Raw genomic sequence first — 26,542 nt, forward strand, 5'->3', positions numbered from 1 at the left:
AAAGTAATAAGAACAGTACAGTTGCATAAAAGTTATGAGAAGAGATAGGCAAGTTCACAAGTGGGTTGACCAGTCACTACGGACTCTTTTACCCTGTTCTAGGGGGAGAGAGAAGCTGGGACTTCATAAGTTCCCCCCAAAACATGCCTTGATAAAAGACACGAGCCTGCCTTCAGACATCTGAAGATCTGTCATGGAGAGGATGAATGAAAGCTGTACCAGATGGTCAGAATCAACATCTTAGTCCAGCCTCGTTACGCCTTGATTAGAACTCTTGCGGAATCCCTCAGGAGTCAGCAGGTTTTCCTGCTACTCCTTCTCCATAGCTACTCCTTTCCGATTCATCTTCCACCATGCAGCCAGAGAGAGACAGTAACAGTGAGAAAAAATGAGCATGGTTCTTTACCAGTTTGCAAAACATATCTGGGATGCTCACTGGCTCCTAAACAAAACCAAAGCTCCTTATCTTAGCATACAAGGCCTTCACAATATGACCCAATCTGTCTCCCCTGCCTCACCGCCTTATAACTTCCCACCAAACTCATTAAGATCCCACCACAGTGATCTTCTCCACCTACCTGGTAGGCAAGGTGTCTCACAATTCTGTGCCAGATAAACCCTCCCCTGGTCCTTCCCCCACCTGACAAAATGTACTTCTTGAATGTCTGCTCTCAGAGTTCAAGTTTGTTACTCTACTGCTCCTCTATTGATTTCGCAGTTTTCAAACTTACTGTGCTTTTCTATATTACTTTCTCTTTCTGTGTTTAGGAATGATGATGCTTGGTGACCGAATGGACAGGGAATGGGGCAGGGAGGCTGCAAGTAGACAGGCATGCAAAAGAGTTGTAGGCAAACGTTCTCCATTTAAAATATTGTCTCTAAACCCCTCGTTGTCAGCTTTTTAAAAAACCATCTCACTTGCTGCATTATTTAGATCTCTAATGTCTAGAAGCACATTAAGAAGAGCTTCTATGAAGAATCCGGGTACCAACATGCTTAACTGACTTCTTTAAGATCAGACTATTTCCAAGCATTTGATGTATTACTGAAAAACAATGTGAACTGGATTTTATTTTCATGAAATACTGGGAGATAAAAGCTTAAATGCTATAATGAACTCCAGTACTTACAATGATCCCAGAAACAGCCTAGAAGGCGGCCACAGGGGTTAAGGAGAATCAATTTTGTTACAGGAAATCTTATTTTAAATGTACAACGCAGAAGGAATGCCTTATACTTCAAAATACCTTGTCAAAATCATTTAGGATGGTAAAGAAAAAAATCGATGTTTTCAGAAATTCTGAATTAAGATTGAGGGTTCAAAACAAAACTGGGTAACCTCCCCAACCATCCCCATGAGCTGTGGTCTCTATCACTTATGATGATATTTACAGCAGAACAAATGAAGAAGAGCTATTTGCTTTGGATTGTTCAAAAGCAAAGTACAAGGATAGCCAAATGATATAAAAACCAGCAGAGGTGCAAATCTGCGTTATCTTAAGCTTTGAAGAGGATACCATAAGCAATGAGGAGGAAAATAAACTACTGACTAAGTCAAACTCAGAAACAATTCTCTATTTAATTCACTATGAAACCTAGACACATGTCAAAGCTTGGATGAGCTTCAATGTTCTTATTTTCCCTATTTCTGTCTGTCTATTACTAATATGTCACATCATCGTCTAATAGTTTTGTTCTGTGCAGCACATCTGAATAGAGACTTAATTTTACTTAAGTAAATTAAGTAAAATAAGGACACAAGAGAAAAAAGACTACACTCTGGCTTGATCTCCTTTGGTTAGAATTCACACCAGGAAATGACCTTTCAGAAACAAACACCCTGCACAGATGCAGCATCGTTCTCTAGAGATGAACAGTAAATCTGAAGTTGATCAGACAGTAACTGGGGAGTGCCTGCAGGAAGGAATATTTGAAACATGTGGGATGCTAACAGCACCCCTCTAAAATAATGTAAGGTGATGGAGAGTGTGGGAAGAGCCCAACATGTTCTGTTCTGAGAACATGGTGGTTGTCAGACTATGTTAGGATTGAGAAGTTGGTTCTGAGTTTAAAACTGCAGCAGAGCTGGCCTATGATGGGAAAAGCATTCTTGTTGGAGACAAACCACCCAGAGGCAAGTGCTTCGGAGATGAAGGGGCAATGTAGACAAACAGGATGCAAAAGGAACAAGTGTCTCAAAAGCCAAGGTTATCAGTCCAAATATTTATATTAGTGGGGGAAGGGGGAAGAATTGAAGCAAGGACAGGACAGGGATGTAAGCCTGTCCCTGAGGGAGGAAAGGTGAAAAAGCAATGATCTAAGCACAAGTGGAGTAAAATTCTGCTAAGTGCCCAATAAATTCCCAATTTGTATGGTTCAAACAATTTCCTATTTTGTACAGAAACGTCAAGAAATACCTTCCTTTGAAATAAATGGAGTAATAAGCAATAATCAGTACAATATTTACAACTTTTAAAAAACGTAATCAGACTGGACAGACTTGATCGATTTACTTTTAATATTTTAATGGCATAATATGTTGAATTATGGCAAAGCCAATGATCTAAAATGGTATTCCAGTAAAATAACTTAGACAGGGTCTTAGAGTCTAATTCACAAGCTTAATTAAAATTGGCCTAATATGAACACTGCCAGATGGATTGAAAAGTGGCTCTGAGATCACATAGGAAAATGATAAAGGAAAATATGTCAAATGGGAGGAGGGTCTGCTGCATGTGCCAGGGTTGGTATCAGGTCTAAGTTTAATTAACACATTCCTTAAATGACAAGAGAAAAATAAGATAATATCAGATAGATGGAATTCCCTTGAGATAAATAAGAAAAATTTTAAGCAAAGAAATAATTACAGAAAAGTGGAGCCTATCCTTTGGAGTCATACAGATAAGCAATTACCATTTTTATTAGAAAAAATAATATACATAGTACACATTTAAGGAAAAATCTATCACTCCATTCAATCAGAATGAAACATATGTTCAACGTGAGTCTAGAACTATGGGGAAATCACATTTGAAAATTAATATAAAGTAGCTTAAATAGAAATTTACTTATAATAGACCATAGCAACCACAAGGTAAATAAATATGATTTGAAACTCCCTTTTACAGAAATCATAATAATGTACTGCTTTACAGTTTCCCAAATGCTTTCACATATATTATCCCTTGAGACCCTCGTAACAGCCCTCTAAGACAGGCAAGGTTCCTTATCCAATTTTACAGATAAGCCTGAGGCTCTGCATGGGTACATAATGTGCCTATGATCACACAGCTAGGACATAGAAGAAATGCCAGCAAACCTCAATTTGCTGACTTCTATTTCAATGAAAGGAAAGGGATAACATCACTGGAAAAAAAGCTTATGCTACTACAGTTGTAAATCTTCCTTCAGTGCTTTATCAGGAACTTCAGCCTCTAAACTGGGCAAAATCCAAATAATGATGCAACTTATTAAAAAGGCCAAAATAATTTCCAAAAAAAATCTTTAAAATACCAAACGCATATTCTTCCTACACTTTGCAAACTTCAATAAAAAATTTAAGAATGTATATATTTACAAAGGCATAGTTTCTGGAAAAGTCCCTGAGTAAGGAGAAGGACTTAAAAGCTTTCTTTTAAAGAAGCTCCAACATTTTAAGATGAAGATATGAATTTTCCTAAATATCTCCCTATGAAAGAAGACTCTCTAAAAATTCCTGATTTTTCTTTGTGCACGTATACAGAACTTCAAAAACCACACCGGAGGGGCGCCTGGGTGGCTCAGTTGGTTAATCGTCCAACTCTTGATTTCACTTGAGGTCATGATCTCAGGGTTGTGAGATCGAGCCCCATGTAGGCCTCTGCACTCGTTGTGGAGCCTGCTTAAGATTCTGTTTCCCCCTCTCTCCCGCCACCTCTAAAAAAAAAAAAATAACCACATTGGAGAAGCCAATCTCAGTGGTTATAAGGAGTCTGTTCAATAGTCCTATTCTTCAACTCTAGCTCCGTTCATTTCAGCATACTAGATCCTAATATTCTCTGGATCAATTGGTTGTTTTTCCTTTATCCTTTGAAAGATTTCCTCTCAGCAAAGATATTTATTAATTGAGAGCGTACTGGTAGAATCACAATTTCCTACAGAATTCCAAACAGTCCCATCAGGCAATTCCCCTCCATGTGTCAATATGAGGTGAGAGAAATTATTTGAACATCATGTGGTCATTTCATACTGAATACAAACTCCATGACCTCTACACCCAAAGAACTTTTACTTTGCTGGAGTCAAACCAGAGGAAGATTTGCCAGGCAGCAAAACGGAACTTCTTGTTGTTGTTGTTACACTCCTAGAATATTCTTTTCTTATGCCCATCAATCTTACTGCTTTGATAAAACATGACAAGTTAGGGTGGGCTCCAGTAACACGGCTTTGGCCCAGTTTCATCACTCCAAGGTTTTAAGTTACCCCTACAAATCCTCATGAGCCATTTGGGAAAGCACAGCACACAACACTGAAACAAAAGGCTGGGTGAGATAGTAACATGCTCCATAAAGAGGGCTGGGAACATTCAAACCAAACAGGAAGACTGCAGTGAAAGGTAAGATTTAGAACTCCTATGATAAAACGTCATGACATCAATTCAATCAACAAATATTCAGTGAGCACCTTCTCTCTATATAAAGGACACATTCATAGAAAATGGCATATCCACAGCATAGCCATAATATTAATAACTTTCTGAAAAGCAATTTTTCAAAGCAGTTTCTTTTAACATATCACTTTTTCCCCAGTTGGACAAAATTCAGAAACAGACATTTGCTTCACAATTCCAATGAGAAGTACCTTATGTTGACATGAATCTTAGGAAAAAGAATGAACTCACTGTGTTCTATATTGGAAAGAAATTCTAAAAAGGCAGACGACATATGGCTGACTTAGATGACTCAGGAATTTACAAGATTTAGATTCTATCTACCTACTACTGTGGTAGACATGTTCACATAGTTTTATTACCAAGGCATATGCACATGCATTTTCATTACATTAGTAAGTTACAATACCCCAAGTCAAGCTGCCTGACAGAAAAATGGCACAATGTTTGATTACTAATCTACATATCAGGAAAAGCTATGGAAACCCAACAGTTCTGAGCCTGAAACCTCAAGCCCTCTCACTACATAGATGAGGACAGTTGGTATGACTCTTAACCCAGGAATGACTGTGGCTTTGGAAATATTAGCTATCTCTGCTCTGAATGGTACTACTCTATGGTTTCTCTAAAATCCAAGCAACTTTTTACAGTACTCCCAACACACTAAGACACAGATCTTTTACCTTTTGTCTGACTGCAACGAAGAAAACCCAGTTTTAAACAGCACACAGGTGTTTAAAACTGGAGGCACAATGGAGGCAATCTCTCAAGATTTCAGTAAAGAAGAATTAAGAGGGAAAACCTTGAGAAGACAGTAATTGGGCCATTGGAGTTTCTTCTCACTAATTATCCCAGAGTGGCCATTAGCTATGTAACCAAGGAGGAAAGTGTGTCAGACTTCAGCGAAGCTGTGTCTTCAGCATCTTATGGAATGCACCCTAAAGCCACTGTGTAATTAACTGCCAGGAAAATGCTGAGCGAGTAGAATAAAGAAGCTATAACAAATCAAATAATACTGCACAGTTCAACCCCCAATGACAGCAGTTGAACTGCTTAGAACTTCAAAATACTCATAAGCATACATTCCCTTTTCAGAATCTAGAGAAAACAGATTTTTGGTTGAGTGAAGAAACAAGTAAAAATGCAAGTTACAAAAGAGGCTTACCATTAAAGAAATTTTCAGCAATAGGACTTGCTTTATCTAGCTGCCTTTCATAATGTTATAGGAACTCAGTTATCAGTAATGCTCAAAGCATGGGCCACAAGGAACCTGCAGGGCTTTTCCAAAAATTAAGAGCATTACATACTACAGTCAAAAACAGAGAGAACAGACCAAACAAACAAAGGTAGAGTCCCTTAGAGGAATTTATTATGGAGTACTCTCCAATACAACCTTAAAATTTTTTAGTACATTTCTACCTATTCAACAAATATTTATTGAGCACTTATGTGCCTAAAGCTAAGAATAAACTCTAATTCCACTTGAACATTGAAACTTCAAGGATCAAATAACTAAGCATAGAATGAAATAAAACATGTCTATTTGTTTTATTTTGATTTGAGAACTTAGGAATGAAAGGAGGACAACTGTATTTTTAGTGAACAATAAAAGCTCATGAGGAAGGCTACTTTCCAAACCTGGCTGGACAGAATCACAGAGAACTTTAAGTATTGAACTTGAACCCTACCCAAGACTTACTGAGACAGATGGTCTAAGAGCAGAGTCTAGAAACCTGTAGTTTTTAAGATTCTTGGGCCTAGAGGGCGCCTGGGTGGCTCAGATAGTTAAGCGTCTGCCTTCAGCTCAGGTCATGATCCCAGGGTCCTGGGTTCGAGTCCCGCATCGGGCTCCCTGCTCAGCGGGGAGCCTGCTTCTCCCTCTGCCTCTCTCTCTCTGTCTCTTACGAATAAATAAATAACATCTTTAAAAAAAAAAAAAAAAAGATTCTTAGGCCTAGATAATTATAATGACCAGCCAAGTTTAGGAATCACCATTCTGTTGGATATTTTGTCTCTCTTAAAGAACCAAAAAGCTAAACAACCCTTATTAAATAAACTCAGAATCATAACTAAGAATTCCATATGACTATTTGAAGCCACAGTTCCTCATTGTATCAACATTTCCCTCTTTCAAACTCATTACTTGGAAAAATGAACATCATTTTTAAAAATACTTTCACCCCTCCCCCCATATTCACTTGTTGAAATTCTACTCGTTTTTCATGACAAATTAAAATGCTATTTCTTGGGGCACCTGGGTTGATTAAGCGGCTGCTTTCGGCTCGGGTCATGATCCCAGAGCCCCACGTCGAGCTCCCTGCTCGGTGGGGAGCCTGCTTCTCCCTCTCCCTCTGCCTGCCTCCCTGCCTACTTATGCTCTCTCTCTCTCTCTCTCAAATAAATATATCTTTAAAAAAATAAAATAAAATGCTATTTCTTCCAAGGAGTCTTCTCTCTGATCCCTGGCAGGACTTGTTTCCTCCCCTGTGTTCCATAATACTTTATAATAGGTTTCTTATAATCTTTCTTATATTACACTAGCTTGTTTGCAGTAGTCAAGAAGTTAACTTCTTTAACAGATGGAACTTCACCTATTAAGATACACCTATTGAGAATCTCTGTATCTATTCCAGCATTTAATTCCTTCCTCAAAGCAGATATTCCACACATATTTGTTTAACTGAATTAAACTCACAAACCAGAAGAGATCTTAAGTCTTTTCTTACTGTCTGACAGCATTATTAAGAAACACGGCTGAGGGCGCCTGGGTGGCTCAGTTGGTTAAGCGACTGCCTTCGGCTCAGGTCATGATCCTGGAGTCCCTGGATCGAGTCCCGCATCGGGCTCCCTGCTCGGCGAGGAGCCTGCTTCTCCCTCTGACCCTCCCCCCTCTCATGTGCTCTCTCTCTCTCTCTCATTCTCTCTGTCTCAAATAAATAAATAAAATCTTTAAAAAAAAAAAAAGAAACACGGCTGACTCAGGACTCTTGTTGAAAACATGGATGTTTTAAATAGCAAAGCAACAATCTAAATAAGAAAACAATGGTATGTCAGCATTCTGGTTAAACTAGAGCACTCAATTATGAGCAAATTGACCATGACAAACCAAAAAACAAAACAAAAAAAAACCTGTTTACTTCACTGTAAATAAAATCTCAGGGTCACATTCTCAGTGTAAAATTGCAGTTTCTCTGTTTCCCGTCTTCTGAGTATTATAAATATCCAGAGAGCTAAGAAAGTCATTTTCCCAGTAGCAGCTCTAAAATGAGACTGAGATTCAGTGCATTTCCGAGGAAAAGAATTACAGATGATTATAAGTAAAAGGAAAATGTCCCCAAATCCATATTACAGGATATTAATTTATAGGTTTATCAGAAGTTAAGCATTCAAGTTACCCAGCTTATCATGAAAGGCTATAAGGTAAGCTTGATTCTGAAAAGTGTCATCTTTGAGTCTCTGGCAGCTGCTACTGGTGTTTGTACAGCCCTTGTCATCACCCCAGATGACTACTGATTGACAGGACTAATAGGTTTTGTTTTAATTGTAAAAGAAGACAGATGAAAGGTTTTGGCTGGATGACTAACTGCTCATCTTGAGTAATAAATATGCCTATTTCTCTCCCTCCATATTAAAATCTATTTTTAATTCACTATTAACTAATAAGGATTGCAATTTAAAAAAAGGCATGAGTAGAATACAAAAGTTCAAGTGTATCTATTTGAAAAACCAATTTCATTTTTCTAACTTTGATAGCAATTCAAAATTACTAAATACAAACCCAGGTGAAAGTTTAGTACTTTCCTGGTAGTTTCTCTTCTCTGCAGCTGTAGTAATTCTCAAAATCACACTTAAAAATAGAGGGGATGGGGCACCTGGGTGGCTCAGTTGGTTAGATGACTGCCTTCGGCTCGGGTCATGATCCCAGGGTCCCGGCCCCGCATCAAGCTACCTGCTCAGCAGGAGGCCTGCTTCTCCCTCTCCCACTCCCCCTGCTTGTGTTCCCTCTCTCACTGTCTCTCTCTGTCAAATAAATAAATGAAATCTTAAAAAAAAAAAAAAAAATAGAGGGGAACCTGGCTGGCTCAGTCGGTAAAGCATGTGACTCCTGATCTTGGGGTTGTAAGTTGGAGCCCCACAATGGGTGTAGAGATTACTTTAAAAAATAAATAAAATCTTAAAAAAAGAGAGAGAGGGAGAGACTGAAAGAAAAAGCCCATGCCCTAACTCTGACTTTCTAGCTATCTCTTTTTTCTCCCCAAGCAGTTGAAAGAAAGCAACTGTCATTCTGTTTTCATACTCAAAAAAACAAGAAATACAACATTAAAACACAATTTTAGCTGAGTCATACCTGGAAAAGACAGTAAAGGTCTTCCTCCTTTTTGTTATATTTTATATTAATTGATGTATGTTCAAATGCATAATGCCATATTTCACCCCATAACTATACATATTTATGACTGACCAAATAAAAAGTTCCATACCATTGGGGCGCCTGGGTGGCTCAGTCGGTTAAGCGACTGCCTTCGGCTCAGGTCATGATCCTGGAGTCCCAGGATCGAGTCCCGCATCGGGCTCCCTGCTCAGCAGGGAGTCTGCTTCTCCCTCTGACCCTCCCCCATCTCATGCTCTCTCTCTATCTCATTCTCTCTCTCAAATAAATAAATAAAATCTTAAAAAAAAAAAAAAAGTTCCATACCATTAAAACGGCGTAAGAAAGACTTTACTCAGGATGCCTGCGTGGCTCAGTCGGTTAAGCGACTGCCTTCAGCTCAGGTCAGGTCCCCTGCATTGGGCTCCCTGCTCAGCGGGAAGTCTGCTTCCCCCTCTGCCTTCTCTGCCTCCTGCTCTCCCTGCTTGTGCTCTCTCTCTCTCTCTCTCTGACAAATAAATAAATTAATTAAATTAAATTAAAAAAGAAAAACTTTACTCTGCTACAGAGTTGCAACTTGCAGAGGCTAGTGTTATTATTAACCAGTAACGAGGCGTTCAGGAAAAAGCCACAACCTATCTGGTTTACCTGACAAACAATCTGTAAAGATGCTATATGACCTCCAATGGGGTTCCCATGTATTTGTAAGTATTTCTTTCCACTTTATTCCTTGCTTTTGTCCTATATCACCTAACTATAGAAAAGGAGTTTGGCATATCCTATTCGGTTCCTTCCTTATATGCACATATCCAAAAGCATGCTTAAAAGATACTTTGTCTTTCAAAATTAAACAAAGCTTCAGCCCTGGAAAATTGATTTGCCTCAATCTAGGAAAATACAAATAACAGAGTGAAACCTTTAAAAAGAATTGTTTTGGTTCCATTTTACATAGTAATTTACTGACTTTTTGAAGAAAATTACAAATAAGCACATCATCAAAAGAAATAGGAGTCCAAAAGAGGTGCATATTTCTCTGATGACTAATGAGGTTGGAATGTTTTTTCCATATATATTAGCAATAATTATCAATTTATGGCTAATTATCTACTTAAAGAAGAAATATCATTTACACAAGAACTGATGAAATTATATACTTGTTTAAGGCATTTATCAAAATGCCTGTAGTTGCTATTGCAAATCAAGAAGAGCTATAATAAGTACATAGTCAAGGAAAAAAAAAAAAAAAGAGGAAGAAATGTGGTCTACTATATAACCTTTAAACAGATTCACTGGGGATGTCATGATCTTCGGTTGTATTTCTCTTAAAAATAATCACTGGAATTTTTAAAGAGGAAAGGAAGAGAGTAAATGAATAGAAGTATCTCTGTTAAGTCCACAAAGCACAAAATGTTATATTCAACACAATAAAAATAATAATAACATAAAGCTCAAAAACATGAAAAAAAAGCAGTCTTCTTCTCACTTTATATCTGAATGGCCTTCCTGCTAAATGGCTTTGATGAGCATTAAGCAGGGGAGGGAGGGTTATATACAAATGGGTAAACATACGGATGGGTTTCAGAGGTTAATGGTCAAAAGCTTTTTTTGGAACCATGTAATTCAACACCACAAACACATTTTTTCATTTGTGATTTAAAACCTTATATATCTCTAAATTCTATTAGTCTGCACCTTTTGCCATTCAATAACATTAAATAAGTTTTATCCATGCCTCTATAAAAAGCTTAAGAGCATTTTAAAACTCAGAAAGCCCTTATTTCATAAACACTAAAAGTCTAATTTTTATTTTAAAAATCAATTATATATATATTTAAATGTATTGTTAACATTAACAATTCCTATCAATGGATAATACAAATTGCTCATTTGTATTATCATTTGCTCATTTCCAGTCACCTACTTCTTCACTCAAAATACTGAAAGCACAGGTCAGTTTTTTTAATGAAGAAAATACAGCTATTACATACCATGTATCTGAGATGAAAAAGATTCCAGATTAACAGTCAAAAACTTGAAACTGCTACAGATCCCTGATATTCCTAAAGATCTCTGGATCATTCCAACTCCCCTGCAAAATTCACTAAGATATGACTGAAATTTTTAGATAACCCTTTTCAGACCCTCAATGGTTCTATAAATACTGGACTAAAATAATTTATGATGCCATTAAAATATATCCTGCCATGCAAATAAACTCTAAAGTCCATTAAGTTACATCATTTTAGTAGCAACATTAACCTTACCTGTCTGTGCAAAACAAGAGCAAGGTTTCCAAGTGCTGATGATGGCCACTGGAGAGTACATAGGCCATCGTGAGGAAGAAGAGGATGGAGGACACTACGTAGCAGGGAGGAGGCTGAGGACACTAGCAGTAATGCAAATGTGGGTATATTTATAAAGAGGTTTAATATGAGGTTGCTGGGTAGCCAGCAATGCTCTCTCATTAGCTAAGCAACTCACAGGTGACACATGGTCCACTGTGTGCTTTATCAAGATCACAAATTGTCACTCTTTGGGGTCACTAGAGCAATTTAAATTTGGATGTTAAATGTTACATCTGGAAATGCCAGGTCTTCGGTATATTTAACTCCTGTAAAAGTAACCTTATGAAATAACTTGAAAAAATACCTAATAAAATAACTGCACATGAAAAGATGCAATGAAAGGTCGTCCTTGCATCCATTTAACAGATGCTGCATTAAACGCTGGAAAATATGACTAAGGGTCATATCACTAAGTCAGTTAAGTGTCCAACTCTTGATTTCGGTGTAGGTCATGCTCTCGGGGTCCTGAGATTGAGCCCGGTGTCAGGCTGGGCGCTCAGCACAGAGCCTACTTAAGATTCTCTCCCTCGCCCTCTGCCTCTCCCCTACTGTGTGCGTGCACTCTCTCTCTCAAAAGAGGGGGAAAAAAAAAAGAAAGAAAGAAAATATGACTAAGACCCAAAGAAATACATTTTCCTGATTATTTATCATTTTTTGGTACTATTTATATCAAGGAATACAGGAAATTAAGCTCTTACTAATTACTTGCCCATCGTGTTTTACACTCCCACAACAAACAAACAAACAAATAAACAAATGTGTTCTAGTGTTTCACATCTTCCTGCCTTTGCCTATGGTAATGCATAGGTGTTTCTGTCTGAAACAAAACCTTCTGCAAGGGTGGGAAACCTCCTCTATTTCCCTCAAGGTTCTGTTCTCAGTGGTCCCATATTTGTAGTATGTACTTTCATTAGAATACTCAGAACACTGCAATATAATTAGATAGTAATATATGCTTCCCAACTATACCCTGGCAGAAATTGTGCCTTTTTAGGTCGTTTTGAAGTTATTATTTCCTTATTCAGGCCATAGTATATGTCTGATAACAACTTCCTTTGAATATAATCCCAGGAAAAAGCATCTCCTACCTAATTCTGTGTTTGTGTCATAGCTGTTTCCAGTAAAGTTCTTCCTCATCACTTGGCTTTGATACGAGGTCATTTCTCACCTCTGGGCTTTACCATACCAAACTATAATCACATTTAGTCAAACATTTAGATCTTTGCAAATTTCCAGTTAGCCCCTATCCATATGTTCCCCTTTCACAAACCTCCTGGATTCGATCAGTAAGGAATGGCTGTTGGCAGCTGTTTGCCATTCAATTTTGCTACCACTAAAGCATGTGAATATTTCATTGTTTAGGCATTGCAGAGACTCTCAGCAAACATTTACTCTGGGCTCTTGGATTAGAAGAACATTTGTGGTAGGCAAAAGGTAAATAATAAACCACAATGCTACTCAACCAGTGACCTAAAAGCCTTTTGACATCTGACTTTATTGCTTACTAAATCATTGTGCGGATAAACAAAGATCCAACCCTTTGTTTCTACTACAAATTATATTTCAAAAACATAGTTCTTCAGTTATTCGGTTTATTTAAAATAAGCTAAAGTAAGGCACAATAGTTCAATGGCTTGTAAATTAACATAAAAAGTATCAAATATGAATTCATCTGTTACAGACTTACTAAATACAGCTGGATGTGTCACTTAATATAAGCTGTCAGAACTCTGGTTTCCTCCAATATAAGCCTATTATACAAATTTCAACTATAATGGAGCAATATCCATGAATCTTCAGTTCTGTGTGACAGAAACAAAAACAAATTCAATATATTCAAAGGCACTTGCTGAATGCCTTGTATAGTCAGGCGCTATGCTGGGCACACAGGAGAAGATACGAGTAAGAGCCATCACTACTCTTTAGAGGTTTAAGACCTAGTGGGAGTAAGCGGTATAGACAAGCAATAAGCAATGCACAATTAGCTCCCTGAAGACAGAGATAGAGTCTTACTCATCAGCCCCCCTCTCTGATATGCTGAATGGCCAGTTCATTGTGTTTAACAAACACATGTTGAACGAATGAACTAATCAATCAATTCATTGATCAACTGATCAAACTGCAATAATTGCTCTAATAAGGATAAAACAGTGCAGTGAAAGAGGGATTAATTCCAACTTGGTGGATCTCAAAGAGAAGAGGGCTTGAGAGGCCCTGAAGGAGTTCAATGTGATCAAGATGAGATGGAATGGGGGACTATGGAGACAGAGTAAGGGAAAATCTTCCTCACGAACAAAGCCCAACAATATCTCCTCAGTCTCACTTTCCCTGGGGTGAGTCACTTTGTCACTTCGATAGTGGCTGTCATTGTCTCCCTAGCACCAAGAGGTGGTTGCTTTCCTCATCAGAATTCAGTAAGCACTTGGTAAATATTTGTTCGATGAATGACCTAACCTAGGGGGAGTGGAGGAAAACAACAACAAAATCTTCCTTTGGTTCTCTTCAGTACAGCTGATGACATTTCCAATAAGACTTCAAATGCCAAAGTTAAAAAAAAAAAAAAAAACTAAGCAAAAAACATTATTAACTAATTTAATTAAATAAGAAGTCCTACTTATACCGTCAGTTTTCTGAATCCATCTTGTTAGTTGGTTGTCCCCATGAATCTCTAAATTCTAAAATAGTCAATTCTAACCCCAAAAGGTCTCTTCAATTTCCAGGTCTCTTACTTTCTACTTTCTAAGGCTGCTTTAATGGAAGGGGACCACTTGGTTATACATCAGGCAAGAGCTAACTGGAATATTTTGACAAGACTTAGAGCATGCTCCACCCACTCAATTCCTGTTCTTTATCTAAGCTATCTGGCAAGAGTAGACAGACTCAATGGCCCTCCCTGATCTTCCCCTAATCAAGTTCAGAAATGCCCTTTTATCCAGTAGAGCTCCGAAAAAATAAAAGCACTCCATCAAAAAAAAAAAAAAAGTAACCAAACAACTGAACAATTCATCCCTTTATTGAAGACTTAATTACTACATTTCACACCATCATAAGCAGCATCAGACTTAAGAGATTCTTTCCATACCACCTCAAACTTACCTGCCCTTAGAAAGTCAGGAAGGAGAAAATGTTTTCCCAATTGTGAAATTCACCAAGGGAACTAAGCAGCTCTCTTATCTAACTTTACATTGTTAAAAAATTTTAGTCCTTTAATAACAAATTGAAACCCTCATAATATTTTTCAGGAAAAAACAGTAGGGAAACGTTTTAAGCACTGTAAAAATTAAATGTGAGAAAAATACTTTGGCACTTAGCAACATTTTCATATCTCTAGGGAAATGTTAAATCCAGAAACCTGATAAATGGATTTCACTATGTCACATTTTAATAACATTTTGTAGCCTTTTCAAGAATTTTTTTAACCTTTCTGCTGCTACCAATATTTTTCTATCACCTCTATTTCTATAATCTTCTCATTTTATTTCCTTCTTTTGTCTTCTTTCTTATTTCCTTCTAATTAATTCCAGCCCATAAGAAAAGAATATTTCCATATTGATTATGTGTATGAATTCTTTTATCTAATCCAAAAACAAAGATATATTAAGAAAGAAAGCAATTCCCAAGACAATCTCTTTAATAAATAATGCTGGGAAAACTAGACAGCTACATGCAAAAGAATGAAACTGGACCACTTTCTAACACCATAAACAAAAATAAACTCAAATGGATTAAAGACCTAAATGTGAGACCTAAAACCATAAAAATCCTAGAAGAGAACACAAGCAGTAATTTCTCTTACACTGGCCATTGCAACATATTTCTAGACATGTCTGCTAAGGTAAGGGAAACAAAAGCAAAATTAAACTATTGGGACTACATCAAAATAAAAAGCTTTTGCACGGGTGCCTGGGTGGCTCAGTCGTTAAAGCGTCTGCCTTCAGCTCAGGTCATGATCCTGGAGTCCGGGGATCTAGTCCCGCATCAGGTTCCCTGCTCAATGGGGAGCCTGCTTCTCCCTCTGCCTCTGCTGCTCCCCCTACTTGTGCTCGTTCTCTGTCAAATAAATAAATTTAAAAAAAAAAAAAGCTTTTGCACAGCAAAGGAAACTGTCAACAAAACAATAAAGCAACCTACAGAATGGGAGAAGATATTTGCAAATATATATCTGACAAAGGGTTAATATCCAAAATATATAAAGAACTTATACAACTCAACACCAAAAAAAATCAGATTAAAAAAGGGGCAGAGGACCTGAACAGACATTTTTCCAAAGACATACAGTTGGCCAACAAACACATGAAAAGATGCTTAACATCACTAATCATCAGGAAAATGCAAAGCAAAAACACAATGAGGTATCACCTTATACCTGTCAGAACAGCTAAAATCAAAAAGACAAGAAGTAACAAGTGTTGGCAAGAATGTGGAAGAAAAGGAACCCTTTGGTGGGGATGCAAATTGGTACAGCCACTGTAGAAACCAGCATGGAAGTTCCTCAAAAAATTAAAAATAGAATTACCAGGGCGCCTGGGTGGCTCAGTTGGTTAAGCGACTGCCTTCGGCTCAGGTCATGATCCTGGAGTCCCGGGATCAAGTCCCACATCGGGCTCCCTGCTCAACAGGGAGTCTGCTTCTCCCTCTGACCCTCCCCACTCTCATGCTCTCTCTATCTCATTCTCTCTCTCAAATAAATAAATAAAATCTTTAAAAAAAAAAAATAGAATTACCATATAATCCAATAATTTCACTACTGGATATTTACCCAAAGAAAATGAAAACACGGTGGCGCCTGGGTGGCTCAGTCGTTGGGCGTCTGCCTTCGGCTCAGGTCATGATCCCGGGTCCTGGGATCGAGCCCCGCATCGGGCTCCCTGCTCCGCGGGGAGCCTGCTTCTCCCTCTCCCACTCCCCCTGCTTGTGTTCCCTCTCTTGCTGTGTCTCTCTCTGTCAAATAAATAAATAAAATCTTAAAAAAAAAAAAAAAAAAGAAAATGAAAACACTAATTTGAAAAGATGCATGCACCCCTATGTTTACTGCAGCATTATTTACAACAGCCAAGCTACCTAACTGTCCATTAATAGCCAAATGAATAAGGAAGATGTGTGTATATACACAATGGAATATTACGCAGCTGTAAGAGAGAATGAGATTGTGCCATTTGCAACAACATGGATGGACCTAGAAGGTATTATGCTAAGTGAAATAAGTCAGACAGAGAAAGACAAATACCTTATGATTTCATTCATATATGGAATCTAAAAACAAAACAAATGAATTAACAAAAAACAGAATCAGACCTATAAATACAGAGAACAAACTGATGGTTGCCAGAGGGGAGGGGATGAGGGAGTGGGAGATACAGGCTTCTACTTGTGAAACAAATAAATCACAGGAATAAAAGTCACAGCATCAGGAAGATAGTCAATGATATTGCAATAGCATGACAGATGGTAGCTACACTTGTGAGCATAGCATAATGTATAAACTTGTCAAACCACTATGTTGTACACCTGAAACTAATGTAACATTATGTGTCAACTCTACTTAAAAAAATTTTTTAATAAATTTTTTTTAAGATTATTTATTTATTTATTTGTCAGAGAGAGAGAGAGAGAACACAAGCAGGTGGAGCAGCAGGCAGAGGGAGAAGCAGGCTCCCCGCCGAGCAGGGAGCCCGACACGGGACTCTATCCCAGGACCCTGGGATCATGACCTGAGCCGAAGGCAGACGCTCAATGACTGAGCCACCCAGGCGTCCCTTAAATAAACTTCTAAAGTAAAAAATAAAACTTAAAGAAAAAAAAAAAAGGACTTGAATACAGAAAACTAACTGGTAGCTGTCAGGGCCTGGGGGGTATGGGTAAAATAGGGGAAGAGGATTGAGAGTACAAAGTTCAAGTTATAAAATAAATAAGTCACAGAAATGAAATGTACAACATAAAAAATATAGTTAATAATATTATAATAACACCGTATGGTGATGGATGGTAACTACGCTTACTGTGGTGAGCACTGAGTAATGTATGGAATTGTCAGGTCATTATGTTGTACACCTGAAACTAATACAACATTGTATGTCAGCTATACTTCAATAAATGTTTTAAATATATAAAAATTTTTTAAAAAGCAATTCCCAAAAGGTCATATTTAGGAAAGATTTTGTTGAATAAAGGTAAAGAAGTCTCTCCTCCCTTCCTTTCTTTCTTAATTGTAAGACTTCTCAGAACCTTCACAATATGCCAAATGAATCTCCAAAAGGAAAACAGTGTGTACACTTATTCCAAATTTATTTACCATAGAATTTTTTCCTCCTCAGTGAATCTAGTGAAAAATACTTTGAGAACAGCTTTCCTAATTAAAAAAAAATTTAAGGAAAAAAATTAATATGGGTATAATACATTCAAAAGGTCTGTATATTAAAGTATTTTTAAAAAGGGAAGACATTATGCCACAAGAAAGAAGAAAGAAAGAAAGGGAGAGAGAGAGGGAGGGAGGGTGGGAGCGAGGGAGGGAGAAAGGGAAAGAAAAAACAGACTCAAGGTAGCACTCATTTTATTAAGAATCCAACTGCGAAAACTAATCTAATTGGAGGTGAATACATAGGAAATGCACATTTATCTTCCAAAAGTATTAAAAGAAAATCAAACTATGATATGATAACATGGAAATAATAAATGAAATCAGAACGTGCTGAACCCTTTTAAACTTAGTTTACTTTTGAAAATCACTGTAATAAAAATGAAAGAATAAGTGTTAAGAAAGTCTTCTAGAAATACACACTGGTTATTAACCTAGATAACTTCTACACATAGTTCAATGCTTAGCTCACATCACCCTCTCCTCCTCCTTTGTCCTGCTTTTCAATGTTCCCAGAGCACCCCGTATGTGGTACCATTGTTATCATATTGTATTGCAATAATTTATTTTCTCCTCTGACTTCCTGTCTAGACTGTAAGCTTCTTGAGAATGGGGATCATGTTATATCTGAATCTGCACTCCCAACATCTAACACTTCATAAATTATTAAAGTGCTTATAGTTAGTAAATTAGTTGGTTCTCTCAAATTCAGTAATTACTAACTTACTTAGCAAACATTCATAAGGATAAACTGAACTATCCCAAATTTTGAGATAATGGAGCTACCATTAATCATTACTCATTTTTCCTCCTCATTATGAAATGAATAGCCAGCATCTGGCACATAATGGGCCCTCAACAAATGCATATTGAAATAATTATTCAATCAATTAACCCAAGTTTGACTACAAGCTTAGGTCTTAGTAGAAAGGGCAGGACGTTTCAAAAATTCTTGAGTCACTTGTGGCTCTCGCCTCTCACCAGCTCCGCCTGATCCGATCTGAAAGCTGCTATACTCAAGCATGGCTTCTGATTGCTAAGTATTGTACCTGACATCAGGGGACACAGAAATTTTAGCACCGAGTCACCAGTCTCAACTCACTGCAGCCAACAGAAATTCCTGTATAATGTGAAGAAATAGGTGCTAATTGAAAACTCAGAATTGTTTAAGCCACCCCACTAGCTCTCAAGACTGAAATCACTTATTTTTGTAGACAATCTCAGCCTAACAATGAGTTAGCTTTCCATACTTAGTACCTTTGTCACCTGTGGAGACATATGTCCATCATTTCTGTTTCAATATTCTTTCCAATTAGTTATATTCTGGTATAAACCCATTCTTCCCACTCCAATTTTCTGTCTTAACTACATACAAGTTACCTTTTCCAGACGGTATAATTAAATACTTAAAAATAAAAAAAGTAGTCAGAATGCTGTCTTCATAAAAATGCCCAGAGACACAGAATTCCTTTTAAGCCATAGTAATTACCCATCAGCCTAAAGGCCATCTAAATTTTAAAATCTTCAGGGAATAACATGACAGGTGAATGCTCCAAGTATGAGTTAAAGACTCTTTTCACCATCCAGACTAGGGCTTCTTTGGGAGTTTATTCTCCTAGTAGAGATGTACTATTCTTTCACAATTTGCTTAGGATGGACGTGTAAGTTCTCTCCAACAAGAGCTCCGGAATATGATTTTTTTTAAAGTGAAGACTGCATTTAACAGAAATTCAAACAGACGCGTGAATTAAAGGGGTAATTTCAGATGTAGTGAAAAGCTGTAATGTCCATTCAAAGTAATGAAGGCACACAGCATTAATCTCCTAAAAAGATTCAAATGCTATGAGTAGAGCGATTCTATTTCTTAGTAGGAACAAATTAAGATGATTTCCCTTACAGAAATTGCCATAATTACAAGTAATTATCTTGTACTCTCTAAATTTACCACTATAGCACATTCTGCAAATATCATTCCCTTCAAGTACTTTATTTGGAAATACAGGAGAGATTGTTGCTTTGTGAGTTGTGCTACAGACTTCAGACTGATTGTTTAACAGTACTACATAATATGTGTAGTAAAGAGATGACATTCTGAAGTTGGAAGTGCTTGGAATTCCAAATTTATGATATTCCTATCATCAGGTAACTAATACTACCCAAGGGAATACAAACAAAATGAGAATGGCAAACATTCAAAGATAAACTTGAGTCAAATGTGGACTTATGCAGAAACAATGAAGAGAATCATTCTGATATGCATAGGGCAATCATGAAAAACATATAAACAGCTGCTGTAGTATTTATAAAAATCCTTGCAGAGCCAAATAAAATCCCATCATTTGCAACCTACTCGGTTTTTCATTTTCCTTTAATAAGAATGTGTGAGAAAATCCAGTTACTCACCAAGCATTAGGAGGAGAATAAGCATGTGAAAACTTAATTTCACCATCTTTGGGGCCAATTACTGTCCAGATTTCAGCTGGCATTTGAAGCTTATCCTCCAGCCAAACTGGGATTCCTTACCATGTTGTAAAAACATGCTCAGCTTGCCTTTCCCTCCATTATTCTCACTGCCTGGAATGGCCTCCTCATCTCCTTCTGGTAAAAATCAGCCCACCAAGTCTAGTTGAAATGTCACTCCACCAGGCAGACTCTTTTGGTCTATGAATTCCTGTTCCATACTCCAAACCCTTCCCCTTCTTTTACCAACTCAGCTGTGACCTCTCCTTTTACTGACTCCCTCTGGTGATACTTAACATATGCCACTCACACTTCAGGTATTTGTGCACTGGCCTCATCCTCCTTTCCAGAGAAAATGTATTTTATTCATATCTGCATCTCCAACAGCTTTAGTAAATGTCTAATCATTTGAACATTTAGAAGAAATCTGGTTTTTAAAATTATTCTCATTTAAAAGCATGTATCATTGAAATAGTCTCTAAAATGGCGACAGAATCCACTAAGAAATTACAGACGTTTTAAACTCTGAACAAATATCTGGTTCTATTTACCCAAAATTTGTACATTTTTACATTAGTGTTTAAAACTCATCCATGATGAGATTATATAACCTCTGTGCCAATTAATCTTCCCTGATTTGGTCAATGTAAGTGTTGATTATACTTGTGTATATAATAACAGAGTCAGTGACCTATAATTGAAGATCTTTCCTTTAACTGGTATCTCTCTTCTTTTTTTTTTTAAAGATTTTATTTATTTATTTGACAGAGAGAGAGAGAGACAGCAAGAGAGTGAGCACAAGCAGGGGAAGTGGGAGAGGGAGAAGCAGGCTTCCCGCTGAGCAGGGAGGCCGTTGCGGGGCTCGATCCCAGGACCCTGGGATCATGACCTGAGCCAAAGGCTTAACGACTGAGCCACCCAGGCGCCCAGGTTTCTCTCTTTTTTTAAAAAAGATCTTATTTATTTATTTGAGAGAGAGAGTGTATGTGTGAGAGAGAATACAGCGGGGTAAAGAGCAAAGGGAGAAGCAGACTCCCTGCCGAGCAGGGAGCCAGATGCGGAACTCGATCCCAGGACTCCGGGATCATGACCTGAGCTGAAGGTAGATGCTTAACCGACTGAGCCACCCAGGTGCCCCATTAACTGTATCTCTTAAAGTTAGAATTTTTCTGTTTAAATTTTTAAGAGAGGAAGAAATCGAGTTACTTTCTCCACCTTTTTATCCTCTTTTAATCAACTTCTAAGTGTCAGCAGAATGGTCTACAGATTTATAATTTAAATTATATAAATTTATAATTTAAAAATTAGCTTTAAGAATTTTACATTCTCATTCATTCTTAAGTCAGTATGATGCAATGCAAAGATCTGTTATGTATTCACTTTAAAAAATAAAAGAGTTCTGTTCAAATTAACACAGACAATTTACCCACAGTTACAGTTATTTACTGAAAACACTGGTTTCCATAATAACCCAGTTCTTCTAAATTGTTTGTTTTGTGACCACCATAAATGGGATAGCATTTATATGGTTCATTAAAATTTCTCAAGAACCATAGCTATCATCAGAAATAATCAGAACAGAGACAAGTACATCCTGATATGATTTACTTACCAGTGAGGTCTACTTCACATTTGTGTAAACCTACATAAACAATTTACTTTGGATAAATTATTTCATCTTTATCGATAATAGTCATTAATTTTTCTCCCCTCACTCTTGGTCCTTTTGCATCAACTACTCTGACCTAGAACGGGTCCTCCCTTGAAATTATGAAGTATGTGAAGTTTGTGGCCAACATCCTCTGTTTCCACTCTCAACTGATTCTCCTGTCCTCTCAAATCACAGACCCCTTGTTAGAAGGTGGAAGAGGGTCAGTATTCTCTAGACCAAGAAGGCACTTTAAGGCCAAAAACCAAAGTAAACCATCCCATATGCTTAGAAAGAGTTTTATTCAGGGCAACTTACTGACAGGGGGTATCTGGCAGATGACTGATCCAGGCGGTAGACAACCATTCTCTGCCCCATCCTCCACCGCTATTCTCTGCCCTGTTTGGACCTCCAGCAATAGCTTTTATAAAGTTAGGGGCACAGTGGTGAGGTCCCGGGGTAGTTATCTAAAGTGCCACCATCTGTGCACCAGAGCATCTCTACTAGTTATCTAAAGTGAAGCCTCTATGTGCCACTTTTAAGGAAGAGCTGAACAAGCCTTCCTGCATTCCAGTCAAGACATACATTAACTTCCAGGGGCCTGGAACACAGGCAGGTCATTGCATGGGCAGGAATAAGATGGAGGGCCAAAGATGGAGTCAGTGTTTCAGCACTCCTACCCCCCTTAGTGCTGCTTCATGGCTACTCATGGTCTCCATCAAAGTGACCCTCTTCCACCTCAAACCAGGCCTCTCAGTGACTAAGGAAGGTTCTCATGGTTCATGAATCCCTCCCTACCAGCTATGACAAGAAAGTATTTATACAGATCCCATTCCTAAATGTCTGCTAAGTAACAGCAAAACTACAAACAGCAAACAAATGTTACCATCATATTTGCATTTTACTGTGGATTTCTAAAGCATTAGCAAAAAGGACAATTTTAGGAAAATAAGTCACAGAAGAGGTATCTGAAAGCAAATAGATTTCTTGTGTCTTTGAACTATGCCATCTACGTGTCTTTTTTTTTTTTTACGAACAAGCCCAACCCTATTCCAAATTCCTAGAGAAGTAGAAGCAGTACGGTCCAGTGGATATGGTCTCTCCTTGGAATACCCAGACTTAAGCCAGCCTCAGAATAGCTACATGATTCTGAGGGTGCCAGTTTACCCTACTGATTGGTACTCCGCTTCCTAATCTATAACATTAAGTGCTTCTTAGGGTCCTTTCATTTCTAAAAATGTCTTAGTCTCAGTATCATAAATACTGTCTGACAAGAGCCTAAGCTAAAACCAAAAAAACTGTTTAAAATAAGTAATGTTTGTGTCACTATAAAAATAATGTTTTCATTAATTAATGTGTAACTAATTAATATTTAAATAAATCCCACATTCTTTGGCTGTTTCTTCTCAAAGGCAATCATATACACTCCCTAGGATATGCAATTCTACCCTTCACATAAGTTACTACTGTTAGTTCCTTCTGCCATAATCTTTTCGGTGTGTATATATCTGAACAGGTTATTTTTAAAAATGCCAAGCCAAATACACCAAAGCAAAGACAGAGAAGAGAAAAACTATAGTGGTATTTATCAAATCATTTAAATGTTTTCAATTCCTGTGACCATGCATCCTCAAACATATCTACCTCTTGGTAATCAACAGCATAATAAATATCTCACTTATCAAAAGGTCACTGATTTAACCACTTCAACTATTTAAAACATAGCCTAAAACCAGGAAGTATGAAAAAACAAAACAAAGCAAAAAAAACCTCTATGCAGTCAAAATAGAAAGCCACGGTTCATACTCTAGAGTTCACACACTCATAAGAGAACCCTCATTCAAAGTACTTACTTTCATCTTAATCACAAGCTAAGACTCAGTTAGCTGGGTTTCCTACCCACCACAGACAGGAAACAGATACACACAACAGAACTACAAGAGGTAAGCACAGGACAGCAGCATTACTTTGGGCAAAATAGAAAGAAAGAAAAATACTGTCTAAAGAAGACATAAAAGTATTTTAAAAGAAACAAAGAGCAATCTAGGGTCATTCAGTATAGGAACAAATAATTCTACATTCCTTAAAAGCTCCTGTAGTATTGCTATACTATAGTAAAGTAGAATAATTCATGTTTGTGATAATATCCTAAGTAATCAAAAGAAGTTTAAATCACACTTAGTACCTTCTGTTTAAGAACGCAGAAAATGTGTAAGATATTTTAGAAAATTTCACATCAAAAAATGATTGAAATTTAACAAGGGCAAATTTAACAGTTAATGAAGTAAGTTTGAGTTAACAAGAAATTCACAAGAACACCATAGATCAATTAAATATTACTGTAGCAATTTTTCATGGAAACCATAGTGACTTTGAAATTAACTCATAATTAATACCCCAAACACATTTTAGTCTTAACTTCAATATTTATCACCACCATTCCTAGCCCCCAAATATTAATTGAACCATAATAAATTTCCATTTCTGTAGGTAAAAGAGGGTCAAACATCAGCAATTTCGCACAGTTCAACCTAAAATCTTTACCAAAATTAACAGTAAAACAAAGGGTTTGCATTTTATCTTTTCTTTCTCAAGCCCACCCTCTATTGGAAAAAAGCTAATTATTAAATAATGAAGACCCAAAACCCAATCAAAATGAATATGAGTCCATAATAATTTATTATGACATCTTCTCTCTACTCCTCAAAAACAACAACCTTATTTATGCTGGACAATCTCAACTCCACAAACATAGCTCCAAAAAGATCTCATAGGTCTGGGCTTAAGCACTATAGTTTTTCACAGATACCACAATTGAGCATAATGCTGAAATGTGTGTATGCATACTTGTTATGTTCATTTATAAATATTAAAAACATAAAATAGACTTAACAACTAATTGTCAGAGCCATGAAGTAGCGATCCAGATAAATATAATGGACACTTAGGTTTTTAATTACGTAAAACAAGTTGGCATTCAGTCTGTTTTCAGATTCAAAATGTTGTATTTTGGTTTTCCTTAAAACCAGGAACACCTACCTTGGACAAACTAAAATAAGGAATCTTTTGTCAGTGGAAAAGAAAGTTTATCTAATCTAGTCAGTGTTGGTATGCCAACATAGGATACAATAAAGTTATCCCAGAGTGTGCAACAAAGTTTCCTTATGAGTTTCTTCCTTCCCTACCCCCAGCTATTATCTTTCTAGTTTCAAGTCTATGTATATTGCACATTGGGAGAGTACATACCCAAAAACAATGAGTCCCCACAATGACCTCCTGGCTCCCAACTCCACTTTGACTCTATTCCAAATGTTAACTGCTCTCTAACTCAGAATTGCCTCAAAATCTGTGCTTCTACAAGTCTCAGTCCCCTGACATGATATAAATCCAAAATATTATCACCCACAAATTAAATAATGCTAGAAATATGGGTGCATTCATGAATGGACATTTACTTACATAATCAGAAATAAGCTAGAGAAATTTCAGTCCTTTAATAATCCAATCGGAGAGATATCTACCAGCAAAAAGCTGATGGGCAGCTCTGGCAATTGTCAGCAAGCTTACTTCATGTACCTTTTCTAGAATGCTAAATTTATTACACAGAAGGTATAAGCCAAAGGACGTGATTTTCTGGTTTTTTCTTAAAATATATGCTAAAAGCACAGAATGCTCAAAATAACGAAGACAACATTCTAACACAATAAATAACAAAGGGCTCAATCAAATGAGAATATTTTAGCTACAAACACCTAAAAGGGGAGGGACTAGCAAGAAAGCTCAGGACAAAAGATTCATGTAAATCCTGAAAATGTCAGTTAAATGATATAATTTTTATAGCTTTCAATAAAACTACATGGTTTTAACACATCAATAAAAGCAAAGTCTTAAAGCTGAGACATACATTGTTATTAATGATTTAATGAATTCACTGTGGAAGCAAAAGCTGACAGGGCCGGCCAGGATTTCAGGTTTTCTCTTGCTTCCACAGGTGTTTTCCACAGCATGTCATCGCTGTAATTGATGAGCAAAATGAAGGTGGCTGCTGGCGCCCTTTTTTGAGGTTGGGCCAATTAAACTCTGTAGCCTCTCACACCGCCATGTTTACTGGCTAGCTCCTGAACACTAAAGGTGCCAAATCAGATTTTCTCATCACCGACTTCCTTCACTTCTTATCAAGTGTATCAACCATTCCCAGCTTCTCGAATGTTCCTGGAAGTAGTTTTCTATAGATGACCATTCCTTACCAAGCTTACAGAATCAAAAATATTTCAGGCTAAAGGAAATAAAGATTTACTCCAGGGGTTTACAACCATGGTATTGCTGTACTGATGTCAGGTGATCAGTCATGAGATGTGTCACAGATAACTGTTAACTTTTTCCCCTTTTTTTTCAATCGAGGGGAAGTTCATATTATACAAAATTAACCATTTTAAAGTATACGATACAGTTGCACTCAGTACATTCACAATATTGTGCAACCACTACCTCATCACTGGGACTTTATTTTTAATAGATGCATAGTTAAGATTACCCCTTTAACCAATCACCCTCACTCATAGTCCATAGGGTGTTTCAAGAGGGTGAGAATGGGCAGAGATAAACTTGCAAGTTAAGCATCTCCAATAACTGGCAAGTCAGAGAATCTTGACAACTGGTTGAAGATCACTGACCATCTTATTCAATAAACGCATTACATTTTTTCAAAGATTCATTC

At 37.2% G+C, this 26,542-nt stretch overlaps 1 protein-coding gene across 1 annotated transcript in view; it reads right to left on the reverse strand.

The window, feature by feature from the left end:
* TTC28 (tetratricopeptide repeat domain 28) overlaps positions 1 to 26,542 on the reverse strand; it is a 614,295-nt gene that overhangs the window by 381,733 nt on the left and 206,020 nt on the right.

Source organism: Phoca vitulina, unplaced genomic scaffold (assembly GCF_004348235.1).
Source record: "Phoca vitulina isolate PV1807 unplaced genomic scaffold, GSC_HSeal_1.0 scaffold82, whole genome shotgun sequence".
Classification (NCBI taxonomy): Eukaryota; Metazoa; Chordata; class Mammalia; order Carnivora; family Phocidae; genus Phoca; species Phoca vitulina.